This window comes from Teleopsis dalmanni, chromosome 2 (assembly GCF_002237135.1).
Source record: "Teleopsis dalmanni isolate 2A chromosome 2, ASM223713v2, whole genome shotgun sequence".
Classification (NCBI taxonomy): domain Eukaryota; kingdom Metazoa; phylum Arthropoda; class Insecta; order Diptera; family Diopsidae; genus Teleopsis; species Teleopsis dalmanni.
In genome coordinates this window covers 35,946,898-35,955,906 of record NC_051847.1, presented here as the reverse complement: position 1 = coordinate 35,955,906, position 9,009 = coordinate 35,946,898, and the positions used below count along the sequence as shown (strand labels likewise).

Here is a 9,009-nt window from a genome sequence, read left to right as displayed (position 1 = left end):
AACAAACAATGATAATAATTACATGTTAATCATGATATATCACAAAATGCTTTTAAAATTTATGAAATCTTGAAACTACTAAAATTTAAAACGTCTAAACCGACAAATAAATTATTAACACAAAAAAACTTAAGGCCACATCCATCCGTCGTGCGAATTAAAAACCAAAAACTACGTGCAATGACCGATAATTTACATTAAAATATGACACATACATCAATCATATATCATCCAAGGAAGCCAACCAAATGTATGAACGCATCCATCCAAAGAAATCCATACAAATGAAAACTACTCGCTGTTGGGTTGGGTACAGCAAAAAGTACCTCGTGGCTCGCATGTAGCTAATCTGGATAATTAGCATTGTGAGGTGTCTGTTCTTAATTCCAGCGTTAAATCGGATTATATTCGCATATTAAAGCAGCACAAAAATTTAATAAGTAAGAAATTAGCGAATATGAAAAAATAGTAGTTAATTTTTTGTTTTTGTATTTGAAAAACCAAAAAAAGATATTTAATTAAATGAAAATTATGAACTTTAATCCAAGCACACATGTCTTCTGTCAGTCAATAACCAATATAAATTTAAAGTGACATGAGCATTTTTTTTGGCGGTGATTGGACTGTTGTCCTTTTTAAAAATTAATAAAAACTACAGTTACCCTTTTTTTTTGTTAGAATCCTTTTATTAATAAATGTGCAATACAAATATTGTGTATAACAAATTGTTTTATTAATAATTGCAAAAAAGGGTTATTTAATTAACTAACAAAGGATTTTGAGTTATGAATTATCAATTCAAATTTTGCAACCCTGTAATCATGCAATAATACCTACTCCGGGAATGAAACAACACTGTGTACATTGTATAAACGAGTAAATTTGCAGAAAACATTATTTATAACATCATCATAATATTGTTATTTCATTCATTATTATCATTATAACTTGTATATAAAACAAGGATACTCAAAATTTAATTTAAAAGTCACCCCTGCATGAGTTTAGACACGATCAGAAACTGACATTATTATACCATTTTGTACTGTACTGTATTCTTATTGATGAGGACGGAAGGAAGAAAGCCAGATGAAACATAAGTGCAAATAAAAATGTTATATCTTTTATTCTTTTAACATAAAGGAATTAATATTCCTTTATTGCTCTACAGAACACTTGATATAGAGACAAAAAAAACTTTTATTGGAGTCCCATTAAGCCGAGCGGAACGCTGCGGTAGGTCAGGATATTAAAAGTCACATAAAAACTGCATAAAATTAAAAATTTTATTTCAGAATAACAAAAGAAAAAAAATTGCCACATTATTCCAACTACGATAGATCATTTTTGCGATGGTTTTTCTATTGAAGGTGATTATATTTCTCTAAAAGAAATTATTAAAAAAACATTAGAAAAACTATAGCTATCCCATTTATATCGTATTTATAATACTTTTCGAATACTTTACTGTAAATATCGTTATAAGAACAGTTTTTTCATAAAGAAAGAATTCACTTATTCGAAATATTCGTGATTAGATTAGGACGCTATAGCTTTTTCGTTCTAATTATCAAGATTTCGATTTTAAGTTTTTCGATAGTGTTTTCATTAGGATAACTATTGCAAAATCGATCTTTTGTTTTCACTTGAGTCGTTATAACTGGAGGCTGTTACTTCTAAGTTTTCAGTATAAAAATATATTGTATGCAGCAGACTCTAGGACTTATGAATACACGATATAAAGAACCCTTTAAATAACAAACGGGTTAAATACTTCTAACAAACCAAGAATGATTTTTTTGATCAACGAATGCTCAGCATAAAATGCATTCCAAATAATGAAAGACTTAGGCATAATGTCCTTCATTACACCCAGGGTCTACTATATTAGAGTATCATCTTTTATTTGATAATTAACACTGTGGTAGAGCTTCTTACAGGACACTGTAGACTTAATTACCACATGAAGATTATAGGTGCGGTAGAAAGTGATTCCTGTCGACTCTGTCATGAGGAGAAGGAAACATCAGAACATGTTCTATGCAACTGCCCAGCGGTGGCAAGACGTAGACTCGATTACCTTGGTAGCGGGATCCTGGTCCCAAATCAAATAGGTAAAATTAAGCCCACTGCAATTATAAGATTTATAAATAGTCTAAAATTGTCCTAGTTGGGCCTATAGGCGCACAATAGATCTTTTAGATCGGGGTGCACAAATAGCCTATTTAAATAATAATAATAGTGGTAGAGGTAGTAGTAGCACTGATAGTAGTAGTGGTAATAACCATAGTTGTAATAGCGCAAATGGTAAAATTACCACTAATACTAACAGCAGTAGAAGCACTTATAACAATAGTACTTAAAGTAGTAGCATTAGTAGTAGTAATAGTATTTGTACTAATAGTAGTATGGTAGAAGTAGAGATATCAATAGTAGTAATCTGGTAATAGTAGTAGTAATAGTAATAGTAGTAGTAGTAATAGCAGTAGTAGTAATAGCAGTTAGTAATAGCAGTAGTAGTAATAGTAGTAGTAGTAGTAGTAATGGTAGTAGTAGTAATAGTAGTAGTAGTAATAGCAGTAGTAGTAATATCAGTTAGGAATAGCAGTAGTAGTAATAGTAGTAGTAGTAATAATAACAGTAGTAATTTGATAATAGTAGGAATAGTAATAGTAATAGTAGTAGTAGTAATAGCAGTAGTAGTAATAGCAGTTAGTAATAGCAGTAGTAGTAATAGTAGTAGTAGTAGTAGTAATAGTAGTAGTAGTAATAGTAGTAGTAGTAATAGCAGTAGTAGTAATATCAGTTAGGAATAGCAGTAGTAGTAATAGTAGTAGTAGTAATAATAACAGTAGTAATTTGATAATAGTAGGAATAGTAATAGTAATAGTAGTAGTAGTAATGGTTCATTTTTATTTTCAGCAAAATGATTACAAAGGAAAGTCTCTATTCAGTAGGATAAAGCTAAGATTGCTGGCATATTATTAGATGTGACAGATAAATCTGCGTTATAATCTCAATAATATGAATATGTTTGCTGTGATAAAATTTTGTTTATGGCTTAAAAAGGGATGAAATTACTAGTTACATTCTTCATATCCAATTCCACAGGAGAAAAATAATGGAATATCTTCAATGAAAGATATTTTGGCATTCATTTAAATGACTAAATTTAATTAAAAGCAGTCATTAGTGCAAAAGATCTTTCATTACTGTAAAGCTTCGCTTTTATAAAAGCCTAACACTACAGTCTTGCCGGGTAGCATAGCTTATTCAGTTTTAGAGCGGAATCCGGCAGGATCAAGAGAAAAAGGACGTCCAAAGACAATATGGAGGCGAACATCCAAATCGTTTAACGAACTAAAATGGCACGGAAAAGAAACAACTGGAAACTTTTTGTAGAAAGACTAAGTTCTTAGAAATGTAATAATTTTCTAATTGTATGTACTTTTGAAACATTTAATAATAAAGAAAAACACTATAGTGTTTTTGATTCTAAATACTTATTGCAAACATTTTGTTGACAAAACAAAGTATGAAAAAAATTTACATTTATTTTAAAGTATTTTTTTATTATGTTAATTTTCCCCTTTAATATTTTTTCCTTTTTCTCTATCCGCCTTGTTTTTAAAATTACTTTTTGCGCTATTCTCAAACCCAGCTTAGGAAGGTGTAAAGGCACAGAAGCTTCATATGTGTCAGAGGCAGACATAACTTGTTTTTAAAGTATAAATTTTATATATACATATACAAATATACGAGTATACATATAACTTTTAAGGACTCATTTATTTTTGTGGCATTTTAATGCACTTTTTTCTCAGTAATGCTGCATATAAGAAATTTACACGTTAAATTGCAACCGCCCTAGTGGCCTAATGGATAAGGCACCGGCCTCCTAAGCCGGGGATTGTGGGTTCGAGTCCCACCTGGGGTAAACTCAAGATTTATTTTTTTTGTATGTTATTATAAGGAAAATTGTGTTCTAAAGTTAATAACAAATTGAAATAATTATGAAGAAGTTAAAATGTAGCGTTTAATAAAGTCAGTAATAAAACTTAAAAGGGATTTAAATAAAGAAATATTAAATTTCAAAGGACATTATTAAGTAAACCTCTTAATTATATTATTATATTAAAAAATGTTATAGTTTTATATAACTAAAACCTAACTATTTGCTTTAAGTAAGGTGAATTAATGTCAAAATATGTATTATCTGTTATTAAAAAGGTTAGGGCTATGCAATGTAGAGTGCCATGGGCACGTCATGAACAAAATTGTTGTAGTTTTCAATGCAAGTTATAAAATTGAGACTTAGATTAAAAACAATATCTCGGTTCATATTTGGTCATGAGAGCCGAGGCTATCTGTGCCACAAAGGAGAGTTGTTCAATAATAAGTGTTAGCATTTCTGTATTCTAAAAGCAAATTATTACAATTTCTGTGACACTCTGCATAGAATGCATTTTACGTCAAAGCCCAAAAGAGACAATTTTGACGAGCCCATGACACTCCACATAACATATTTCTTAGAATGATTAAAAAAAAAGGTTACAAAATGAAAAATATATATGCCAAAACTTAAGTAGTTCTAACCAAATACTCAAAATATATATCACATTGAGAACAGGTCTTCAGTTATTTTTCTTCATTATTTAGAGTTGTTAATATTGTAGGTCAACAGAGGAAGACAAAACATGTTGTTCATATTCTTTGTACTAATCTGTACGACGATCTTCAAAATATGTCTATTATATCTATTAGCCATCACTGTGTACGGTGTATTGTCATTGTATACTGTGGGTATGATCTTACACCCAAGTTTTTTTTGGATGTAGGGGCATGACGGCGACAAATCTCGTTTGTTTAAGAAGACTGGATCTGACTCAGTAAACAATAAAATTATATTTTCCAATTTCTTTAAATAAGTATTCAATATTCCTGTTATATATTACATATAATCTTATTCTGTAGTTTACTGGAATAAGATTTACAATTGTTACAGTCAACTATCGTGTTTTAAAACTTCCATAAGATAAACTAGTAGCAGTTCGAGTTTTAATCTCGGTTCTTCTTCATAATTCGAGGTACTAAAATCCATTTAAAAAAATTCAAATTGTACAATCCAAAAAAGATAAGAAAATACAAAAGAAATATGTTACATGGTAGAGATAAATGAGTAAGAAGGAAAATCTAACATTTTTAACACAAGTATTTCCATAACTCCTGTTTCTATTATCAATTAATGGTCTATTGTATAGATCGCATACACACTCAATCCTATTAACAATATCGTTTTTCTTCCTGTTTGTTTTCCAAAATTCCAAATTAAAAAGAAACACCACAAAATTGCAATTTTCTTACAAATGAATAACCAAAAAATAACGCCTGCCATATCCTTGAAGTAATAACAGCAAACAACCCCTTTTGGTCCTTTGTAAGAAATGCAATAAAATAGAGGGTTAACATCTGAAGTGTCTTTTGTGTGCACTTACGAGTGAAACATACTTCATAAAAATTGAAGCTAAGATGAAAAATAAAAAATTAACTGATATTTTTTTCAAAAAAAATTTATTAAAGGTCTATTGAATGTTCAAAATTTTACAAGAATTCTTTAAATAAATTTTCAAATATTTAATAGAAAATAAAAGAAATTTTACGGGGAAGTATTTATTATGTTGAATAATTTTTATATCAAATTGTATGATAAGGACTACTTGGGAGGCCTTTATGTACTCAAATCGGAAATCTCCAAACATTATCAATGAAATCGATCGATTTTTGACTTGAAGTAAGGATTTTTAATTAAAATTTAGATAATTTTTGCGGCTTTAACTTTTATGTTGGAGATGATCCTATTTTCATTGTAAAGGGAGGCGAAGTTACTCTCCTCCCACTGATAACGCTATGGAATATGAGTTTCGTTGATATACCTTCCATATATTGAAAATTTGTTGACTAATTTCGAATAGACTTATGTTTTGCTCTCCGTATCTCGCTTAATTTTGATAACGGACAATATTTCTTAATTAGCTGGAAATTATGTAGCAATTAGTAGAAAAAATAACTAATTTCTACACATAATCGAGTTTATTCAATATTTCTTCTATTCTGTACTTAAAAGAAATATCATTTTGAAAATTACGACAGTTTCAAAACCTGTTCCATAACTAAAATAAATAACCGTAACCATATGGTAAATAAAATTCGATTATGTAATAACATAGTAAGCTATGATATGTAATTGGATTAGGAAGAAATCGCTACTACTCGTATAATATTTATTCTTTCTAAACATAACAAGATTTATCAGTGATACCTCAACCATATTTCTTCATCTTTATATACTACTCTAGTCATCACTCCTCTCTTAACTCCATTAAAAATGACAAAATAGTATAGAAAGCAATCGTCTCCGAAACTCCGACACATTCCCAATACAATAAAGAGTTCAATAGCGTATTTTACGAGTATATGGTATACAGAGGACATACTTTTTTTTTGCACTGAAGTAATGGTTCAGTTCAGAAACTTTAGAAAAACAAAGGTTCAACTTTAAATATTTCTACTATTGGAAAATAAAACTAATAAATTATAGCTATAGAAGCAAACAACAGGAAGAAAAACTTAAACAAAAATATTTAGAATAGAATGTGGAGAACAATCTAGAGATAGAAGTATATTTTTAAGAGTGTGAAGGAAAACATTGAAAATGATAGAATTCATCTAAAAGTACTCGAAGCACATATTCAGAATCCTCTAAATATAACTTTATAACGATTAATTGAAGCATAGGTTAAATGATCATTCACTTGGTAATTATCTCGGGACTATAGGGATGGCATATCATTTGATAATTACAAAAGTCATATATGAATCATTATACATTTCAGATAGAATCTGTACTTTTCATTGGACTTTTATAATTTAATTTAATTTTTTTTAATTTTTTATTAAATTTTTAATTTAATTTTAATTTAATTATATTTTCAAATAAGACATAGACGTAATGTTGAAAACAATATAACAAATTTATTTTATTTAAGTTTATAAAATTATGTATTAAAAATTAGGTAATTCTTGATTAATTTTTTTTTATATAATTTTATGAAAAAAATTTTTGTCCATGTTCACTTTTCTGTGATAAGAAAACCGTTCCGATACAGTAGAAGAATTCATACTGGGAATCTTCCTCCTATTGTAGTATTTCTAAAAGTGTTTGGTGAATGATTTTAAAAATTAAAAATACTTGAGTTGTAGTTAAGCCGATTTGAAGACTACTACGAGCATAATCTCATATTACAAAACAATACATATACAATAATAATGCATTTTTCACAATTTTTTTTTTTGCTCATATGGATATTATTATCATATTATGAATATGCAATTGGTACCTATGAGATAATTTGTACTACCTCCTATGTTATCTGCTAAGCTAACCTCAATAATGTTAAGGATATTGATAAACTTAACAATGTCAACCAAGACTTTAAAAATGTTATACGGTTTGATTAAAATGTATAAAAAAGTATAGGACATATGTTCACTAATAATTGAGAAAAACGGTAGAAAACTCTAACTAACACTAGGTTTAATCAATACTCCCAATATAAAGGTATTGGACATATGAAAGCATATAACTCTGAAGATACAATTCCTAATAATTGACATAAAGGGTAGAAAATTTAAGATAACACTCGGTTTAATCAAAGTCATATGGAAATATTGAGGGTTTTGGACGTACGTTCACTAATAACTTTATAAAAAAAAAAAGGGTAAAAGACTGAAAGTGTTGGCCTTCTGGGCAAATGTTCATTAAGAATTGATAATTGTCGAAGACTTTAGATATGATTTAGTTTAATTGAAGTCATATGGAAGTATTGAAGTTTTGGACATTAAGAGTTGATTAGAAAGATACTGCATTTAGAAAATCAAACCATAGATGGCCAACGCAATACAAAATACTTATTCAATAAAATTATAAAATAAGACAGCATCGAAAAATTTAAACAATTTTTAGGATAATTTAAAAAAAATTTAGCTTGATTTATTTATAATATATAAATATATGGTAAATATAATCCGGTATGCACTAGAACAAAATACTTTGAGGACAATTGTAAGAAAGCTGAGTTTACTATATATACAAAGGACATTTTACAGACATATCATGGGCTAAGTATGAACCTTTTAATATTGTCACCATGTGGATTTATTATGTTTCTTAAAGGACACTACTCTATTTTACCTGTTTAATACTATTAATATTTTTTTTTAAGTGTTTTGCTCAATTTTCGTTGAAATAAGGATTTCGACTTTCGTTGAGGGATTTTCGACTTATTTGAGTAGATTTTTTATGACTCATTGTATCTCACTTGATTTTGATAATAGACAAATACCATACACTTTTTTTTTATTATTTGGACTAAGAAATTATCTAAATAATTAGCATCCCATATATGTCTGGAGAAAATATATGTATTCTTCCACTTAGGCATGAAATAATCTGTAGATATCTATATATATTTCTTTTTTAAATGAATTTCAATCACAATCATAAACATTCTCCAACTAATTCACTTAATTTAAAATCATTTAAATATTCTGAATTTAAATAAATACAGATTACATTGTATATAATATTCTCAATCGTGGAATTTTATTCATATAAATATCAAATCATTCCAAAAATAATCAATAAATTTATAATTAATAAATAAATTAATAAATAAATTAATAAATATATTTAAAAAATCTTCAATACTTTATATTCCTTTTAATTAAATAATTCTTTAATATTTTTTTCTTGATTCATAATTTTCTATATAGACTACAAAATATTATAAATAAAACAATTATTTTTCGTACTTGCTAAATACAGACATACAATCACCATAATATACAATACATATTATTTAATTTTTTTCCACATCTTTTTTCCTCATATTATTTACTATGAAATTCATTAGAAAATATCCTCGTGTGCCTTTTAAAATAATAAATTAA

At 27.8% G+C, this 9,009-nt stretch overlaps 1 protein-coding gene and 1 non-coding gene across 2 annotated transcripts in view; both read left to right on the top strand.

The window, feature by feature from the left end:
* Window positions 1-9,009, top strand: part of LOC119674309 (neurogenic protein mastermind-like) — a 596,927-nt gene that overhangs the window by 136,114 nt on the left and 451,804 nt on the right. The window lies entirely within an intron of this gene.
* Window positions 3,865-3,937, top strand: Trnar-ccu. Its single transcript has one exon. It is a non-coding gene; the product is annotated as a tRNA-Arg (tRNA).